The 22,068-nt window shown below is 37.4% G+C and overlaps 1 protein-coding gene across 1 annotated transcript in view; it reads left to right on the forward strand.

Annotated features, from left to right (window-relative positions):
• The first annotated feature begins 883 nt into the window (after window positions 1-883).
• The window catches only part of LOC138179976 (protein Tob1), a 123,125-nt gene continuing 101,940 nt past the window's right edge, over window positions 884-22,068 (forward strand). Inside the window, exon 1 of the mRNA XM_069113294.1 lies at window positions 884-1,456. The gene's annotated coding sequence lies outside the window, so the exon portion shown is untranslated. The remainder of the gene's footprint in view (window positions 1,457-22,068) is intronic.

The raw sequence follows: 22,068 nt of genomic DNA on the forward strand, positions 1-22,068 counted from the left end.
AGCAGACGGACACGAGGCAACGTAACGGCCCCGATCTTGGCTGGCAGGCAAGGACGAGGTCGCGAGCGCGGCCTAATCGTGTTCGTGCTCGTAGATGTACTCTCTCGTAGTTGGCACAGAGATCTGCAAAAGGGGGTTGTATGCAGCTGCAGAGTGCAGGCGCACCCCCGGGCCGCTCGCGTTATATAGATAATACACGGACGCGCGAGGCGTCGCACGGCAAAGAGGGAGAGGCGAGGAAGAGCGGAACGGAGCGCGGAGGAAGACGAAGCGGAGAGAGACACGAGAAGGAAGAAAGAGAAGAACGAGTGTGGAAAATACATACAGGGAGCGTGAGAGGACCGACAGAGCGACCGAGAGGAAAATAGAAAAGAGTGGGTGGTTACTGGTGCCGGGTCGCGAAACGGGCCGCACGGAGGGGCGGGGAGGGTAGCGAGGATTCGCTTCCGTGTCCCAGTAGCACTAATGACCGCCATCCTCCCCTCCTTCCGTTTACTGCTCCCCACTACCACGCCCTTGCACTCTCACCCCTCCATGGTGCGCTCCCCACTTCTTCTCAGCGCCACCGTTGTTTCCCCGCCGTCTCCCCTCCACCCGTGGCACGTACATCCAGGATGACTCGAGTTACGTCATAGCGCCTAGAGCGTGCGCCTTCCCCCCGAACCCCTCCATGCTTCGCTCCGCGCCGCTCTAACTCGTTCGCGCTCTCTCTCCCCCTCGAATGGATCTCTCTCCTTCCACCAAACCGTCGTACTCCCCGACCGTCACGATCAACCCCTCCACCTTATCCGCGTTGAGAATCCAGCAGCGCGGAGCGTATACACACGCTACGAGTACGCTATATATCTTTCCACTATAGCGGCCAGCACTTGGCGAAACCGTGGGGGACCCGGCAGTCTCCTCTGGTACACCGAGCTGTGTGTTACCGTTCCTCGCTTGTTGTATCACGTTCTCGCCGTAATCAGCGTCGACGCGCGTCCGATCTGACAGACCTGTAGTCGCGGCGGCACGTCGTCGTCCACACACGCGCGCACCCTGTATACATATATATATACACACACAAAACATACGTATGTGTATATATACGTAGAGGCAGAGAAAGAGAGGGAGAGATATACACAGGTGACCCAGCAACATACACGCACACGCGAACGTATACGAAGTCCGTGCACACATCATCCGCCGGCACACGCACCTTTGCGCGCACACGGACCACCGACCAACAGAAGATCCTAAAGGAAGGATATAAGGAGGAAAAATCCGACGCGGGTGTTCGAGCAGTGCGAAGACCAAGGCAATCGCTTGTCACGTTTAATCGGACACGCGCGATCGCGGCTCTTAAGTGAAAAAGGATACGGGACGCACTGGAGAGATACACGGTGTGGCCAGGTGCAAACGGTCCTTCCGGTTAGTCGTCCGTACCTCGGCCTTCATCATCGAGGAGTAACACGTGCAGGTGTGTATCCGAACGCGCGCACGTGTACGACGTACGCTCGTCACGCTACATACCCGTGCATACATACGTATCACGCTGTGTGTGCGTACGTGTGTTTGTGTGCTTGGCTGATTTAGGCGATCGGAGCAGGGGAAGAATCTAGCACGACACAGACAGGTAGGCATAGGCGAGTTCCTTGCAACGTGAGATTTCTCTGCTGAAAAATCAAAGGAACCGAGTTACAAATTAAAGTTTCAGACGGTTAGGCCCAAATATTTTCGATTTGTGTACGATCATGTATAATGTATTGCGTCGTGGAAGTTCGAAAGTGTTTGTTGTTCCTTAAATGTCGGTTTCCAATTGGTGAGCCAATTTTACGGTGGTGTCTTGCTGTTTTTTTGTAAAACTTGGACGTTTGAGGATAACCAACCGTGGCGAGTGAGTGTGCCTCTTTAAAGACGTGAGTTGCACGCTTCTCCCGCGAGTACACGTTGAAAGAGATCGTTGCGTAAGCATTGGGGGTGAACACGTAGTGAAACCGGAAGCGGTCGTTCGAGGCCGCTTCGAACTCCAGAACCAGGGATTGTTCGAGGAAAACCTAGTGAAAATGTAATTGGAGTGGATAAACGACGAATCGAGTTTGATTACACATAGTGGATCTCATGGTTCCGTTGTTCTTTTGTTTTGGATGCATTGTCATGGATCAGAACGAAGATCTTGCATTTCTTCTTTCGATGGAATGTTGTTTTGTCTAGTTCAGATGCAATTTATAATAGTTTTTTTTTTCGTATTTTGATCAATTTATTCCATATAAGCGATAGATTATTTGGTTCCCATTTTTTCCATTCATCATCGTTAGACCATCACGTGAAATTTATCTAATTAGAAGTCGGAAAAAGCATGTTCTAAATATTATCAAACTGCAAAATAGAAATTGGTAACTCGCATAGTTTCAGTAAAACGATTTGTATATAGTAATACAGATATATTGCGTCGTTGAAGGTTGAACTATGCATATGATAACACATGCGGCTCACATGATGTTTGAATACTTTTTCATACACATGTGACAATTGGAATATTTTTAAAATTTAATTCACAATAAAATCATTCAGTTTTCATATTGTGAAAATGGAAATTAGTGTATCATTGTCATTTAGTAGGAATTGAAGTAGGGGAAGTTGATGTTTCATCTCATAGAATACAATTCCAAATTGTCTATACTTTTTCGTCGAACATATTCGCTGCTATTCAAATTCTACTCGAATTCTTTGTATTCTCGTTTCGTCAGAAATGTTTTTATCTTAGATAACAATGTCTTTTGCAACACACTGTTCAGTGCATTGGTTACTTCCCTATGTTATTTCATGATCATACACAAAAACCAAAATGCAGTAGTTGTGTCGTTATAATAATGAAATAATTGAATCAGCGCTCCATATGAGTCAATAGTAGTAAATATGTAGAAAAATTCCACTGTCTGCAGATTTAAGTAAGTACTTAATGAAAATCATATAAAATATTAGGGAGATCTGTCAAGAACGATTATTTATCTACGAAACCATTCAGCGTTAGAGGGAAATAAAAGCAAGGGGGATTTCCCATTCTCGTACACGCCTCGCCCTTTCACATTAAACGGTTCGTAAATATTGACTTACAGTCGAGTAGGCGTGAAGATCGGTTCGTCATTTGTGCTCCACGAGTGGCTTCGTTGACAGCTGTAATTTGTATCGTCTGCAGTTTACATTGTTCGCGAGTAAACCGTTTCTCGGTGCCAGCATAACCGTACAGCCTTAAATCAATGTATGCCACGTAACGTTATTGATAAAAGGGGTACGTACGTATGTATCACGTTGCACGACAGTTATATATGCATGTGTATATCGTGTTTTCCTCTTTTTCGTACATATATCTCCGATCCGTAAAACACAGAATGGATAGTTTAAGAGTTTGTGTATTAGGAAATAAATATCTTCGATCACACGTGCACTTTGATACCATTACGCTATATGACATCTTTGCTGAGATGAGATAAGGCCGTTTGTCAATTTGACACAATCTTCTGATTATGAATTTCATAACGCCCAAGGATGGATTTTACAAATCCATAGGGATCTGAATCTATTTAAAAATCCTCTAAATTATATTGCGTTAAACAAAAACAAAATTCTATTTATCCCTTCTACTATAACATTTTTATTCACAAATTGGCTTTACCACAGAAACAAATGGTTTCAAAATATCCACTTAGTAGAACCCTTCTCCGCCGACTTACGAAACAATCGGCAACGGAGCGGAGCCTCAGATGAACCTAGCACAATGCGCGCGGCTAAGTATCGTAATCATCCATCACCGGATTCAAGCCAAACTCGTTGGCTTTCAACGCTAATTGTGTTATCGTTGATCTCATCCCTCGACGACCATTTATTAGTTCGCGACCGTGTCTCAGAACTCAAGCAGAATCCTGCTTCTCATTTAAGAACGTTTCGTGGTCGTGTTTACGACGCGAAATTTGGCATAGGAGTTAAACGACAACGATTCAGCGTGGACTACGCTGCGACAGGTGTTGTAACTGGCCCAGATTCCGGTTCGTTTACCAATAGACAGTCTCGCTTAAATATATCAGCAGCTGCGCGGTCGATTTCGCAACGGTAGGGTCCGCGGAATCCTTGCGAATCGATATCGCGATCGGTCAAATCGATAGCCGAATCGAGCCAAGCCAGCACAGCCAGCCCCCGTTGCGAAACGAAAAGGAAAGTCGATCTACGTTTGCATCTTTCGGCAGCAGAATGCAATCTACCGACATGGATCTGCGGCCGAGGACCGCCAATTAAGTTTGCAAAACGCCTCGCGTGTATTCAGCCGTTTTCTTTGATTGCGTTTGTGAAAGGACCAGGAAGTTTGTCCGTAAGATTTTTTTGTGAAAGGACTCTGTAGAGGTCCTAGAGTTGAATCTACCGTTCGTGTTAATTATTCATCTTTGGGATTTGTGGCTGGATGCTTTTACGGTGCATCTCGCGTGTTATCTCTGTTGCTAGTTTCCGGAGCTACGCGCTTAACGAAGCGCGTAATTCGAAACTGAAACGATGAGCGATGAGAATTGTTGATACTTGACGCTTGGGTTAGGGTTGTTCTTACGAGTATTGAGATGAAGGTCCACAAATGTCAGCAGCGTTCTTTTCGAATAAGACATTGATAGATTGCGAAAAGTTCAATGTCTTTGGCTGAATCTTTTGTAGTCCTGATGCTGGTTTTTTAGGTTAGTGGATATATCGTGAATATATCGTTTGAGTGAGTTGTTTTGGGTTTTACAAGTGGCGGAATCGAGGTCATCAGGGACGATGCGTAAGTAAAGCGAATCTGTAATTCTTTCTCTGTTCAAGAAATTTTATGCGGATCTAAGAAAGTAATAATTGAACGACGTAAAACCAGGAGTGTATAAAGGACGATTTGTTATTTCTCACTGATCGTTAAGAGATGCCATCAATGGAATCTTATTAACAAATAATTCAATACATCACCGTTTTCTGATTTACGTTCTAACAATTAAAATAATCTTAGTTGAATTACGTAGAAAGTGGGGAAATGCGTTAAAATGTCTTGAATGTTCAAGAAAAATGTAATGAACAAACGTTTTCTTCACCTTAATAGTAATGTGTACGTGGTGTAGAATTTCTAGTAATATCAGTAATTTTTTCAATTATAAATGCTGGATATTTCTTTCTGTCCTTTTCTGTAGATGTTTGGTCCGTAGGGACGAAGAAATGGCGGAAGGTTGTTCCTTGAAAATGCAGAATTCTTCTCGAGGCATTAGTAACCGTGGCAACCACTTAATTTCCGTAATTTTCTGTTTATTACTCGCTGAGTTATTGCGTTATCAAGGCAGGAATACGGCACGCTATTTTTGACACGTCCACGTGCAGCATTTAAATGCTTGCCTTGTTTTAGAAGCTCGGTCGTTTCAAGTACTCTGATCATGATGCGAGTTGTAAAAGATAATATGAAATTTGATTAAATTGAAGTAGATATATGTATATATATATATATATATATATACGTTTAAATGTGGTGTGCGTATAATTTATGTAACATGTAATGGTCAAGATAACGATAACGATGATGGTAATTTTGTAAGAGACAGATTAATTAAGTTAAAAATTATGGATCCTCAGAAGAGATTAAATTTATCAAAAAATATGTGCTTGAGTACCTTTTTATAAATTTATAGATACCTATTACTTGGACATATAGCAATAAAAATTCGTCAATTATTAATATACATAAATATCTTTCTCCGTCGAATTAATTATCGATAAATGTCAATTAACATCCAATATCACTGATAAAGCGAGCGATTTAGTATCTAAAATTCCCATATATTCATAAATATCGTCATATTAATATCATAAGATTCATATAAATATGTATAAAATGTATCGAATAAGAATTTTTACCTCTTAATACTCCACAACGAAACAAATCCAGAATTGAAAAAATAAACTTCCATCAAAATCAATTAGAGGTTTCAAACATCTCGTAAATCATAGCGGGACGCACAATGCCGCGAAATTAATTAATAACCACTAGCAATTAATTACCTGCACCGAATAAAACAGAAGAAAGTTGGCGGCGGTTGGTGGGTCTCGAACAAAAGGGAGGCGTCGCGACGTCGTCGTTAATCGTCTTCGGGATAATTACGCGATTCAACCATTGGATTTTTGCGCGGAAACGCCGCGCTGCCCGAAAGCTCGTTGTTGCCGCAGCGTGATTTCAATTCGCCGCCGAGCCTCTTTGCTCTTCTATATTTTTTTTATTTTTCTCTCTTTCTCTCTCTCTCTCTCTCTCTCTCTCTCTCTCTCTCTGTCTATCGCCACGAGCTCGAGCTTTTGTACGGTTCTCGCTGCCTGATTTTTGCATACCAAAAGCCACGGAATGTCGCTGCGCGAACGTTTGAACCCGCCTCGACCAATTACGTTCCGTGAATTACATCGCGACGCATCGCTTACAGAAATGTCGTTTTTGATTTTCGCGACGATGTCTCGTGATTCTGAAACGAATCCACCAGTCATGTTACACAGGTTAACGTTTTAGAGTTTTAGAGGCTTTAGATTCTGTGTGTAATCGCAGACGAATTGTTTGATAAGAGGATTTTGTGATAAATGAGAAACCTAGTTTTCTTCTCTTAAATGTTTTAGAGCGCATTTAGTTGTGGCTTTTTCTGAAAATCAGTGCCTTCCTATGTCTTTTTTTATAAACTGCTGTGTTAAGAATTTTAATGCTCCAGCATGTTATTTTTAGATAATTAGTGATTGTGAAGAAATCGACGACGAAATGACATTTAAGCGTATCAAGGCCAAACGTGTTTAATTTCAAAGCTAATTGCGTAGATAGGTGACAAGTGATATCAAAATGACTTTGAAATCGGTTCTTTCATTATCAGCATAATTACTGACAAAGCGTTTCGTGTTTCCTTAATCTTACAACTCACTTTCAGTTACTTTCCTCATCTTCACTTAAAGATGCAACAAAATTCTATGTCATTCTCCCGATTTCATTGCATTCGTGATGATTTATTACACAAGTTGTGTATGAAATATTAACTGGACCATATACGAAAATATACATATATGTCAAAATATTATTCGAAAATAGAAATAAATTACGGAAATTCATAAATTATGCAAAAACCATAAACGTAACGCAAAAAACAAAATTTAGCATAAAACTTGCTACTTCTATATTTAATTCACGTACATGTATCCTGACGAAGATACTCGAAATTTTATGATTCAATGTCACTTTTGTTTCAGCAAGCAAACAAACATTTAAAATAGCATAAAATTAAAATAAAAAGATTACAAATATTAATGTACCTATTAAAAGAATAGTATATAATTATTATCCTAGACTTACTAACGTAAAAAATATTATCAAATGAATACACTAAGAAAAATGACAAAATTCTTAATGTATTAAGAAATTTAACAATAAGATAGGAACGTAAATCTCAGGTATATGAACATCAATTCTTTCACATAATATTTTCCTATCGAATTGAAAAAATTGTTTAATGATATAAAGAAGATACAATTGGATAGTAAATGATCGAAAGAAGGAAAGAACTTCAGACTTTAGATCTATGATTTCTTTACTGAGGTTCTTGATAAGCTAACAGTAGTCGTCATTTGTACAGCAACTGTTTCTCCTTCGAGCAAGGATGACACGCGTCGAAAAGCAACAAACACCTTCAGCGCTTGTTGCGTCTTCAACCATGCACAGGTTACGTAATATTACAGATATTACTGATACATTATCACAGCGTCATTACTGCGTTGCTCATAAACTTGGTCGTCAGTAAATCGCATACCATCTGCGTCATCTAACGCGTTGCTCTTCTGTCGCGATAATTATGAACCGTGTGATAATCAACAAGAAAGTTGCTGCATAAAAACTGCTTTGTGTTAGCAATTGCCTGACATTTTATAATACTTGTTATCTCTCGTAATGCGTCATTGCCAGGTAATTAACGGTTCGAGCTTTGATTCGAGGTCATACTTTGATAAATCTATTTGCAATATACGATCTGTGATATTAAGGGGATTTTGATATATCTAAACTCCATCTTTCACATTTTTAATTTAACAAGATTTTTTCATTTGTAAATTTTCAATTTGTGTTTGGAGTATAGTACGGGAATATTTTAAAGTTTGCTAAAATCAACGTTGTATTCGTTCGTATTCCTAATTCATTTAAATATGAATTTTTTATTAAATTTGTGTTTGGAATAATACTAATATTTGGTAGAATCGACAATTAATTTATTAGAATTTATAGGTTTGATAATTAAGAAGTTGTGCATATTGAAGCTTTTATTAGTTTTAACGCTGTAGGACAGAAGAGTTTAGAAAATACTATATGACAGATTGTGAGGTTCTTTTCTAGCTATTATAAAGATTGATAAAATCCATGTGTAAAAGTAGATGACATAAAAATGATGTAAGTAGGAAATCAATCAGTATCGTTTCCTTATCAGTTATCGAAATATACAGCGAAAGAAATTATCAGATACAAGTAAATCATTGAACAATATTTCGATTATGTGCTGATGAAATTGTAATTGTATTTGGTTGCAATGGAAAATAACATAGGGAGGAAAATAAAAGCTTCTTTTAATCACGCTATAATCAATAGCATAACTGAATCACAGTTCTGTGTTTCAAAACATCTCATACCACAAAGCAGAAACTTTTCCAATGTTCTTAAGCGATATTATTATCATTATTATTATAAGAATAAACATTTATACTCTAAAAAAATATTGCAAAATCCAAGCTGACATTGCACAAACTCTCCCTTAATAATTTCTAAATAAATTTAAATAGCTCTTCAAATATCTAAATACTAAATCTGTCATCTAAATTCTAAATAAATAACTAAATATTTTAAATACGAATTAGATTTCACTTATTGTTAGAAAATGACATCGTTCATACACAGAAGAAGTCAGTCGCATGCTTTTCGTTATTAAACTACTCTAACAATAAATGCCAACATGTATTATAGAATCTATTTTTGTTAGTATATTTTATTTCCAAAATTCGAATAATCATCTGTATTTATATTTATAAAGAACATAACACGAAAAAGAGAAAGCGAAAAGACACATCTTTGCAGATCACGCGTTTCTCTTCTCACGGTCGCGGGCAGATCCAATTTCGCAATCCTGTTATTTCGGATATTATTATCGTTGAGGAAACAGTCGCAAAAGTCGTGCAACGGAGGTGCTGCGATTAACACGTTCCACCTAAAATTTGCACGCGTTCCTCGAACGTTTTTCCCTTAGAACTGAGATAATAATAGCCATTAGCGGCGTTAATTATCGGACTTATCGCGAAATTTATCTCTCCAAGGTTGCCCACATCGGTGTGCATTGCCGGAATAGGTATTATCATAAGTGACCTGTACTACACTTTACCCCACGTCTCGCTCGTTTGTGCATCAGGGTAGCATCTGATCGCTCCTTCTTTTCCCAGTCAATGTCCTAATTTACGCATACCTGTCTTCAAACACGTTTGACACCCACTTCACTCGATTCATAAAGTTTGTTTTGACGAGTGGAGAAAAATGATGTTGCAAATAATTTCCCAAATTGATTAGTACCAAGGTGATGCATAAGCTCTTACGATTTTTAATATATTCCTTTGTATTATTTTGTCGAACGACTAAAGTTATTTGATTTATACGTGGAAAAATATACTATTTTCTTCGTCGCTCCTGCTTTGAAGTTCTGCCTCCAGTAGTGAAACAGAAGTATACGATCTTCTAATTTTTCCATATTCCTTTCTGAGCAAATAATGATGAAATACAATGAATTAATCGAATAAGATATAGGACACCAAGAAACCAAGACCGACATAGCATTAACATATAAAACAAATAACTTTATTCGTTCTAAAAAAAAATAGTAGAAGGAAATATATCAAGAAAATGCACGAGCTTATGGACCATCTTAGTATCTTCACCATTTTATCAAACAAATTATGCAACACGATTGCATCAATTTCTATATATAAATTGAAAGTTTCGCGATTCTACCGCAGCTATTTTATGCAACAAGCAAAATCAATTTACCGATAAAAAAGCGATAACTACTCTTAAAAGTGAAAATTTCATCCTCTGGTGTATAATTTCGCAAGATAATAAATAATCCATTTCAATTTGTCTGGACTGTGTTCGTTAAATAAATAACGCTACCATTAATACGTCTCTGACATTTTTCGAAAAGTTGATCTCCGGTTTGCTCAATTACAGAGCGCGGTGCGCTGTATTTTTCACCATGAATTCGTAATGCTTCCCCGTTCGTCCGACAACGATAGCTCTCCGCGCGTTCAAGTACGCGGCAATGGATCGAAAACACCTCGTTTCCTATAATTGCACGGCAAACAGTAGTTAATTACCTCCTCGACTGGCTTTTAAAACATGGTTACATAATACAAACGTGCCGGAGAGTTCGGTACCGTTATTCGCCCGGCCATCTCTCGTGCAATCTCATATTTTCGATGAAAAAGCAGGAAAGAAAAATACGAGTATGTAAATAGCAAAGGGCGTATCCATCAGAGAAATCAGTCTGCTGCATTATTCCGAATAAATCTTCAATTACATTTCTTTCATTGTCGCTGTTAGGATCGTTTTTATTGTTCGAGGCTTTTCAACGCAGATAATTTCAACTCGTACAAATATTGTAATTAAATTTACCGAGAATATCTGCTAGCATTGATAATTACCACGTATAATCACGGATTGGAGTTGAGTGATTTATCACAGAGATATCAATGTTGAATTTATTTCACGTTTGATTTGGCGTGTTTGATTTTCGGCTGTTGGATTTTTCTGGGCTGCACGTGTTATTCGAACGCCCTGCTATTCTGGCACACACGATTTCATGATAAAAAAAAATGATAATTATTTATTAAGGTAATTCATTTTGTTATTTCATTATACCCTTGACGTAAGTTTCTTTTAATTGGAATATGACGTCTGTTCATTGTTTGCAATATTCTCGCCGATCGCATAACTGCTTCATGCAACAACGAATTACTCGGTTAGTGTATTAAAACAGGTAATTTCTGAAATTGACTGAAGACATGTTAATGAGTTGCTCAAACGCGTCGGGGAATAATTGGAAGGAATACTTCCAAGCAACTGGTTAAAGACCAATTAACAGTCGATAACAGAGAATATTATGTACACATAGCGTGTATTATAGGTTTATAAAAAACGAAGAACGCTAATTGTTCACCTGTTCAAGGCTCGAAAATTTCCTGTCTAGACTCTGTGGCGGTAAACTTTCCATGCACAAACAATGAACTTTATCTGGTATCTGGCTGAATCTCTTGTTCCACTAAAAGCAATTTAAAGATGCAAAAGTACATGAATACACTCACAAGTATTAGAATATTTACAGAAAAGCAATTAATCCGAGAAGATATTTAGAAGCTGTAGAAACTTGCAGGATTCTTATTTCGTTTGAAGGATCTCGTAAATTATAAACGATTAATATCTTACCTTGTATATATGTACGTTGTATAGCCGATGAATTTTTATATTATAATATTTCGCGTTCTTTGATCCCACATAACACGTTTAGAATTTTCCGAACTTTTTCTCTACTTTATTTAAAATCTTTTCGACGAGGTCTCAGCTTTAAATCAAAGAATTGAGCACGCCAATGTCTAACTCTCGATTGATTATTTTTCTAGAATGGTAGCAAATAACTTTTACAAATCTTCGTTGCGTGTTCTATATCAATCTTACTTAGGTTTTATCTCATTGATTGCGAACCAATTAGAGTCGATCTGTAACTGGTATGGCTGATCATTTCCTCGTATTGGTAATATGTTCAGAAATCCACAAATATGTGATTAAAAAATAAAGAAGTATTCTATGTTATACGTATTATATTATTTTATTCTATGTTAAACGTATTGCATGATTTAAACACTATTAAATTATATGTACATCTATAGATTATTAGATATTTATACAGACAACACTTTACGATCCATATTTATTAAATTACCATGAAAGTAAAAGTTATTGAAATCTGATAGACTTCGCCCTTACGAGTTAATAATCGGTACAGAAATTGCCAAAAGTAAACCACCGACTAATAAAAGGAATACCTAATGTAGGGAAAATGGGGAGAAGAGAAGAGAGGACGGAATCACGGACAACGTGGAAAGTGGAGCAATACAGGAGAGTTTCCGGGACGCGCGCGGAGTGGTTCGCGCGATAATCGATCGCCGGTCTAATCGATTCGATACACCCACGCCCGTTCCAATCAGTGGTCGCACGACTTACACAAGACCGCAGCGATTGGTCGATGCACGCCGGTGCACTTCGTTTTCGTTTCGGCATCATCCATCGCGTTTTCCGGCAAGCCATAATTTTTGGCCACGATCACACTGATATCCGCGCGAATTTATAGCCTATACATATTTTGCATCGGTCGCGCGCACCATATGCTCCATGTTTCCCTTTCCGCTATTCGATTTTTTGGAAATTTCCGAAGCCTGTTCTTTATTAGCATAATGTGAACTTTTTCGTTCTTCAACGATTAAACGTTTGTAATAAAACTTGAACTGTTGGATCACACATTCTATGTTTTATGATTTATCGTTGTGTTCATCCGATTCAAAGGGGTATGAGACAAATGAATCGCATTTTTATTTACGGAATCACAGAGTAAATGACAATTTGGAAACACTTCGTTACACAATTATAATTATAAATCAAAGGATAATTCATATAATTACACAACTGTAGAGTAAACGCTATACCTCTAAGCTGTTTTAGCTGTATGATGGTTTTGGTAACTATTGGGTTGGCAACTAAGTGATTGCAGATGTTGTCATTAGGTGGTAATAACAAAATCCGCAATCACTTAGTTGCCAACCCAATAGTTCTTCGTTATTTGTTGGAACCTTTCGCGAATCTCGAATTACATTTTAAATGATTTACATATTGGTAATATTACACCGTTAACGTATCACACCTCTAAACTATTGTATTCTCTTATTTGTACGTGATAATTTCCAACTCGAAAGTCGAGCAAAGAAAAGAATTGGCGTTCACAGGGATAACGGAACGAACAGTAGATATACGATAATAGGTCGATACAACGCGGTAATAGCGGTATTAATGAGCGATAGCAGGAAAAAGGTAACGGTACCGATAACACACGGTGACAGATGCAGCTGGTGTAATTTGAGGCTGGAATGACACACGATTATTAATTACACGCGTGTCATAGGATCGTGAATTTTCATGTCGATTCGACACTTTAACGGGACTCGTATTTGACTGGATTGGATTGGGAATATTGCAAGTAACTTGGAAGCCGGATAAGACAACTGACACGATGATCGACAAGATGACTTCTATTAGAAGGATGAATTGTGCGTTCATGAAGAATTGTGGTCATAATATACGTTATACATTTTTAAGAATTTATATTATTTACTAAGAAGTATATAAAATTGTTCGATCACTATAGATTTTAGAATCTCTACTCTCAGTGTGAAATTTAATTTCATATGTCTTTGTAGAAATATTTAATGAGCTTCATTCATTCATCTATAATGAATAATGTGCTATATTTGTAATACACGTACGTACTTGTTTGCCTTATACATGTTTTATCTACAAACATTATATTACAGCAGGTGGAAGATACGTTAATTGAACACCTTTACTAAATGGACAAAGAAAGCTTTCGTTGATACTCATTACGATACAGTGCTAATCATTAATTGTGATGAAACGTTTGTTTCTTAGATATTTTTATTTGTGAATCAGCGTATCTATTATCGTTTATCTATTATCGTTATTATCGAGGAATAAATTAGACTTAATTTAGCAGCTTATAATAAAGCAACTTATGGAAAAAGTAGATAACGATGATAATCGAGAAGGCGGATTATTTTAAAAGATAAATATCTTGCGAGAGAAATATTTTGAAGAAAAATCGTATTTCTGTCATACTTTATTTTCTACAACATTTTTAGGTTATAACAAAAGCGCAACAATTACATTAAAGAATTAACTAGAACTACGTTCAACGAATACCATTCCCAAAACTTACAGCTACCTATAGTCGCCTAACTCTCAACAAATGAATAAAACAAAAGATAAAAAAAAGTTAATCTGATGTTAATAATACAACAGTGCTTCCCACGTCTAAATTCTACTCTAAATTGTATTAATCTTCAATATTTTTCAAATAACCATAAGATCCATTAAGATCAGTATCAAATCTACGATCAAACTCGCTTCAATCGTCAACAAACAATTAAGTAGCTAAATTACTCGTTTCTTATATCAGAAACACTGACAATCGATCGTTCAAACGAATCTAATACACAAAGAGTTGCTTTCAACCGCATCATCGATCCTCACGCAGCGTCGCCGTTATTGAAGCCATACTTCTTCGCTGCGCCTCATGCTAATGAGGTTAGTATATCATAACGTCTAGAGAACGAGTGCAGGTCGCAGATAAGTCCTTTATTTATACAAGGAATTAGTATGGCCTCCGTGTGCGCGCGAGTGTACACGACCGCAACACGCGGGTAATGCGCTATTATTCAATGGAGTTGCACGTATATGTGTGCTTGCTGGCAATAAATTGCATCCAGGTAATGCGTATACCCTGCCGTCGGAAGTAAATCTTCGAAGAGGTTACGCCCCCTTTCCAGCCGCATCGAGAACGTTTTCTCGAAACTCGACCGGTTCTACCGAGAAATCGAGAGTCACTCCAAACGTTTCGCTCTGTTTTATAGGTTTTCTAAGGGCTGCGTCTGCCAAGATTCGCTGTTCGATCATTTAAGGTTTGCGGTAGGCGAGGAATCGTGAGTTTTGTAAAAATTGGTCTTGGATGGATTTGCCTTACCTAAGTCTCGAGTCGCGAGCGATTTTCATATTTTTCTGTACGAGCTCGCGAACAAAATACATATCTTGTATAGGTTTATCATTAGGAGATTTTCAATGCAGCAAGAAAAAAGAATGAAAATAAAGGAAGAAGAGGGAAATATTCTTTTTTGTATTAGCTTGCAACATACAAATGGCGTGACCTGATGAAATTAGCACAATATGTCTAATAGAAGGCGATTTCAACATCGTTCGTGACTGGATGGTTAATTTGCAAAATTAAATCATTTATTTCAACGTGCAATATTTCAAATACAATCGTTGGCATTCGTCGTATTACGATCATAACCTTAAGCATATATAGAGAGTTGTCGAGGAAATATAACGCACGAAATAAATTGGCTTCATTCGATCAATTCTTCGGTATAATCGTAATAGACTTTCATCTGAAAGAGCTAACTCGATTGCTCTATGCAATAATTCCTATGTAATATTGTTTCATTAAAAATTGATTGACTCGCGAGTCGTCACGTTATTATTGGATTTTTGGATTTCATGTTTTATTAAATGAAAAACGAGCTTCCTTAATTACCTCATTAGTGGAATTATAATTAAACGATTTCAACTAGTTCGTTTCGAAGGAGCACCGTTTCGTCGAAAACCATTTATTTTTAGTAATTACACACGTGTCGCCACTGCGCGAGACAGAATACGGTGACAGAACAGCGTTCATTAGAAATACAGTAAGATCGATAATGGAACCTGCGAACCTTGACCCAGCCATAGTTACGTCAATGACAGTGTTTCAATAACACAATGGAATCCGGAAGACGTGGCTGAGAAATTCATTCGATTTCCAGGCAACGATGATTTTCATCTTTCCTTTCGTCTCGATGAGGAAATCGATGGTAGTTGACGATAAGGCAGTGTGGTTTGTAGGCAGAAAGCGTCCTTTTCGAGCATTCGAGTGAAAGTCGGTCAAGGGATTGGTGAAAATTGGAACGAGGCGTTGACTTCAAAAAAAACAAAAAGCAAAGTTGAAGAATATATAGCGACTTGCGAATATATTTCAAGAGTTTCATGAATATACGCTGCTCAAAAAACTTACAATTAGAGCATCGTTTCTCGTATTTTTTATTTTTATGCATAACGTGTGTCTGCGCATTCTTTTCTTTTTTCAATCTTCATACAAATCTTTTTGGTTTCTTCCATCTTTTTTCTTTGCTAGTATTTCACAGCTTTTTTTACGAACAAGTAGCTGTTTCAATGCTCTCGCTTATGTAAGTGATAATTATCTTTATCCACGCAGAGCGCCTTGTTTCTTCCAGTTTTTTCTGCACTATTTCACACCTGTTTTTTGTCAACGTAAATTTCGAGAAATTATTAAGATTCAGCACACAGGTTTTATCATTGTAAGAATTATTATACTACGTAAGAAATAAGAATGCAATGAGAAAAAGTTCCACGCATTGCCGTAATCTTCGTTAAGTCTGGCCCCTTGTTTTCTTCCTAGTTTTTTCCATAGCACTTCGTACATCTGTTATCTATTGTATAAACAATTGTTTAAAAAGTTGACGTGTTTTTGCTGTGTTTAGTCTTCCTTGAGTACGCTCGAATGAAAGTGTGCCCATGCGAGTTTCATTTCAAACGAGTGAACTTGATACGCCTTGTCCGGCCGCAACCGGTATAATCCACTTTGAGTGTATTCTTTGCTCTACAAGCTTCTTACTGCGTAAACCACAAACATTTTTCTGCGAATGGAGATTGTTAATGATTCCATTATTACTCATGGTTGTAAATATTAACTATTTTTATTTATTTTTGTCTATTTCGAATTGATTATTACTTAGCTCGAATTTTAATCGAAGGTATTAGAGTTTTCCAAAGAGAATAATTTCCAGATAAACTGCTACCAATATTTTATGCATGATGAATATCTAATTGGAATATGATACGTCTTTAAGCGATACGGTCATGCATCATTAATGTTCTAATGAAAGTACAATTGATATTCCCATCTGTCACATTCTGTATGCTAATGAGCTTATACGGTATCTTCGTATATCATTAATTCACGTTGATATTGCTTTGTGTCTCATTTCTACCTTTCAAATTACAATTCCCAGAGGGGGTCAAAAGCAATACGTATGAAAAATTTAAATATCGTAGTTGCACGACAGTATCGATCGATCCAAACGGAAACCTAGCATCTTCATTATATACGTAATATACAAATATCGTTGTTACAATATTACACACGTATTAATATAACGCATATATTGTTATTCAAACTTCGTGCACCGCAAAAAGCTATACAACTTCAAGGCCCAAATAGAATTAATCGAAGCCCTACGAGGATTAGAAAGAGATTCTAACAAAAATGCTGTTACTTGCAAAAATATCCAACGTTAGAACTGCTAATAACTGAAACATAAAACTTGCGTTCAACAAATGAAAATAAAAGTTGCATGAAGAAGACGTGCGGTATAAGAAGAAAAAGAATCTTCCGTCTATATATTTTACAAAAAGAGTTACTCAAGTATCCAAAAATGTGGCAAATTTATAAAAATTTCCATGGAAAATTACTAATTGACCAATTTTAGTCATTGGTCATTGTAACCTTTCTGACCTTTCTGAATCTTTCCATTTTTATGTTTCAAGGCTCATATTTAAACAAACAGAAGGAATTTTTGCATATGCTGCATAAAATTTAAGAGACTTTGGAGGAATAAATGAAGAAGACCGGATCGAGAAAGATCCAAAGAACCAGTATAGTAGAGTTTAGAAAAGAATAATAATAGAAAAGAATGATAATGGTAGAAAGAGAATAATAATTGCTCGAGAAAATAAAATGAATGAAATTATTTTACGTCGGATACAAGCACGCAGAAGAGAAGAAAAGACTCCGAAAAAGTAAATAATCCACGTATTTAACGGAGAAATCGAGGGAAAATAGAGGCAGAAGGGGAAACCTAGAGAGTATCCTAATCTACCGCACGCGGAATTAATGTTAGGTCTATTCTAATAGTAATCCTCCACGTCTTCCTTCGCATCGCATATGTTGCCTTGATGTGCACACGGAACTTTCCTCGTGCAAATAAGGAGCTGGAGCGTAAGTTGCCACCCATTATGCGATACACACTGGCGCATGAAACTATATTGTTACGACCTTTCCTGATGAACCTTTTTGTTCTGGAGAGGAAGTTGGTATTTGGGGCGGTAGTACCACGATAAAATTGATTAGGACGCGGAGAAAATATGACGGATTAATTGTGACAGTTCTATCCCTATACTTTATAGTCTTCTGATTAGGCGTGGGTTTTAAACGAATTGAGAAAATAAAATGGTAAATATAGATTTTAGAAATAAATATTGTCAATAAATACAAGAAATGTATTCTTGTTACATGAAAACTGTGGACTTTTGATATTTACCATGTTTGGAATTAGTTAAATTTACTTATTTCTCTATACATTATACTCTTAACATTATAATATTGTAATAATATTATTCGTGCAATAAAATTGATCACCTATTCAATTGGCTAATATTACTAGATCGTAAATAATTGTGCAGGAAGATTCAGAAAGCAAATATTAATAGCAAGCAATTCCATGAAAGAAACATGAAAACAATGAGAGTATTGCATAATTAGCAATAATCTTTGTTATCTTATCTATTCGATAAGAAAACGAAAGCTGTGTCGCTTATATTTCACAGACTTAATATAGTTTCTAGATTAAGGATAATTTCATATATCTTTATATTATTCTTCAATAAAACCTGCAACCCCTTTATTTCCAATTCATTATAATTGCTATCCACGCAATTAACGCCCACATCAATCGTTTCCGTTGCGCGCTTCTTCGATTCACACAGGTCCCGCTCTTCGTCCTTCGCCTGACCAGACACTTACTCATTCTACTAACAAACGATCTGAAGCCAACCCACGCAGTTCTATTCTCAATTTTAATCTTCAAACAACTTCACCGTACTTTTTCCATTTATGTACAATTCCTGCAAAAAGAACTTACAAGCACATTTTAATTGCCAACTTCATCCATTTATCGTAAATAAAATAAACTATTCCCTCTTCTTCGCTAAAATAAATTACTCTCTTTCTCCGCCAAAGAACAGTAAAAGATTTTCATTCTTCTGTCACTTAAAATAAATGCATCTCCAATAAAAAAAAAAAAAAAAGGAAAAGAAAAGAAAGAAAACTACAGTTCGAAGAATAGATAATTGTATTTTAGTAGTAACGAATGTGCTAACGAGAATTTCCTTTCATGGGAATTAAAAGCGTGCCAGGAACTCTGGATGAGAATTAACCAAATTGCAGCGTTGGTGATGGGAGACTTCAACAAACTCTGCGACGAAATTAAGACGTTGAGGGAACCCGTTGAATTACTCCACGTAGACGTCCTAGACGTAGGTCGTCGAATATTTCGCTTTTATATGTACGTGTGTTTACATGTGTAAGGCTTTGTGTGAAGAAATGATGTTTCGGATGGCGCCACCGGCAGCGCGGCACCTACGGGCGGGTCCACACTAGGTCACGGGTCGATTTTCACCACGTAACGTTCCAATTCGCGCTTGATATTGATCTGAGCTTTTCCGCCCACGTTACAAACCGCCTTCCGGGCTGGCGTGGCTCCGCGTGCTCGCGCGAGAGGGTTGAAAGCGTTCTCGCCGGCCGCGCGGCCCCAAAGGCTTCCGGGGAATTCGAGAGTGGTCAGAAATCGAGATCCGCCAGCTTTTAGGGCGTCGCGGCTCTCTTTGATGCATCCTTAGCCGCGTGTAATGGAGCGAAACTCGGGATACGAGAGAAATTCAGAGTATCTTCATTTCTTTCTGTCGTTTCTTTTTCTTCTGAGCCTTTTTCATTCTTCCTTTCTTTTTTCGATTGTTCAGGGAAGAAGTTTCGAGAGAGGTTAGTGTTCAACAATAAAATTATTTTTTTATCGTTTACAGATAATTTGACGAATGATACGGAAGACATAGAATAAAGTAAAAATATACACTTCCGTCGATAAGTCATTTGCCTAGTTTGTGTAAGACGATTTTTTTTAGAATTAAATATTGTTTACAGATAATTTGACGAATGATACGGAAGACATAGAATAAAATGAAAAATATACACTTCCGTCGATAAGTCATTTGCCTAGTTTGTGCAAGACGATTTTGTTAAGATTAAATATTTGTATAAAAAATTCTTTTCACATTGCTTCGTCCATTATTTTGAGATTTGTGTCGGTGTTTATGAAAGTGGCCTAAGTCACAGATTTTTCGTCTCGAGATATTTAAAAGTATTGCGTTTGACGTATGAACTGAATTCTGTTAAACGATGCAACAACCAATTCGCTCCAGCAGTTGAATTTTTACAAAAGAGCTTTGCAAAGATGATTTCAGATTATTATAATGCAAATAGACGCGAAGAAAAATGAGCGACAAATTCATTTTCTTCTTCATTATTGATTTAGGCCACTTTCATAATCACCTGCACATTTGACGTAAGTGCTGACTTTATTTCACAATACAGGTTATTTGATGGTATAAAAACTTGCATATTTTAATTCGACCAAGTATTCGGTAAATAATCCAAAAGACCATGCGTACACTCTAACAATCATTTTGCTCAATACAAGCAAGCGTACGATTTATGGACAGGACTGTACGTGATATGATTAGCGAAGGTAATTTAATTATTTGATTTCGATCTTATATTTACTTTATCTTTTTATCTTCTATTATGTTATATTTACTTTATCTTTTTATCTTCTATTATGTTACATTTACTTTATCTCTTCCTGATTCTCTTTGCGAATTTTAATTCTTTTTTTCATTATCTTCCTTTATCGTTGGGAGGAGAATTTTGGAAGTTTCTGTCCTAAAAATAGCCTCAGTATTTAAGTTTCAATAATATGTTGTTTGATGACATAAAATATAATTTTATGAATGATATAAAGAAAACATCGATAGAAATGGATCTCATTTTCACGATCTCTGTTGTACGAAATAGAATGACACAGTGTTATTATGTCGCGAAGATTCTCGAATGGCTTGTGACACTGGTTTCTGGAAAAAGACTTCGAGCGTGTAGTTCTATTTTAAAGTACCCGTAACCTTAGATTCTAGAAGACTTGCTTGATTTTATGGGATCGCGTATTATGTCTATACGGAACAAAAGAAAGTGGAAATGCCATGAAATATCATCCACGAACAACTTGTATGATACATCTGTATGTTCCATATTTTTATTTTTTACTCTTCTTCACTTTTGGTGTATTTATATATTCCATACATATAAATACAACAAAAAGATTGAAATTTTTTAATTATCTTATCATAATATGATCCAATTTATCTGGAAACTTAATTCCAATGCCGAAATATAGTTTGTATTGAAATTCACATATCTGAAAACGCTAATTTTCGAGAAATATGAAGAAATAAAGAAGTTAAGATGATAAACTACATAAACTACATTAACGCTACAAGTCCACAACATTCAAGGAACAACTGCCATAAGTATCGGAACGAATACAAATGTGTTTTTTCTTCCCATTCAAAATCTCCATTCCTTGCATTTGCATGACTTACCGCTTCCATTGTTCGATGCTTAAGACGTTAAAACCGCTCATTAAGGCCCATTTTTCTATCCACGAGCCTAATTCAAACCTTAACAAAAAATGATCGACGTTATCGTGGGAATCACGCGTTCTGGATGCAAAACAGGGAAGTTCAAGTTGGAAATTTCAGTGGGGGTCCGCGCTAGATAAATCCTCGAGATACGGGGCCCACACTCCCATCGGGCGGTCGATCAATCGGCCGCGCGAAGTAGAAGTTCGCCATGGTGGTTGAAGTTACCCTCTTGCGGAGTCAGTCACGCCCCGAGTTCGACGACCTCGCGTGGCCGCGCGGTGCCAAATCACCAAGGATGGGAAGCAGCACGAAATACTTCTCTGTGTTCCGTCACATTGGTCGACACGCCGTCGTTAATTCGAGTCGATCGATCGTCCAGGGTCGCCTGTTAAAATAGCACCCCTCCCTCTTTTCCACGACGTCACTGACGTGTCCTTGAGAGAATTCAACCCCCTTGCTCCGATAGGCTAAATACGAGCATCCTTTGTAGCTTGTGTGGAAAAAGGATCGTACCTTGGTATGGGGTTCGCTGATGGTTTGCGAGGGTTTATTAAGCGTGTATTGGT

Source organism: Bombus flavifrons, chromosome 5 (genome assembly GCF_040668555.2).
Source record: "Bombus flavifrons isolate JBK064 chromosome 5, iyBomFlav1_principal, whole genome shotgun sequence".
In the NCBI taxonomy this organism is placed as follows: domain Eukaryota; kingdom Metazoa; phylum Arthropoda; class Insecta; order Hymenoptera; family Apidae; genus Bombus; species Bombus flavifrons.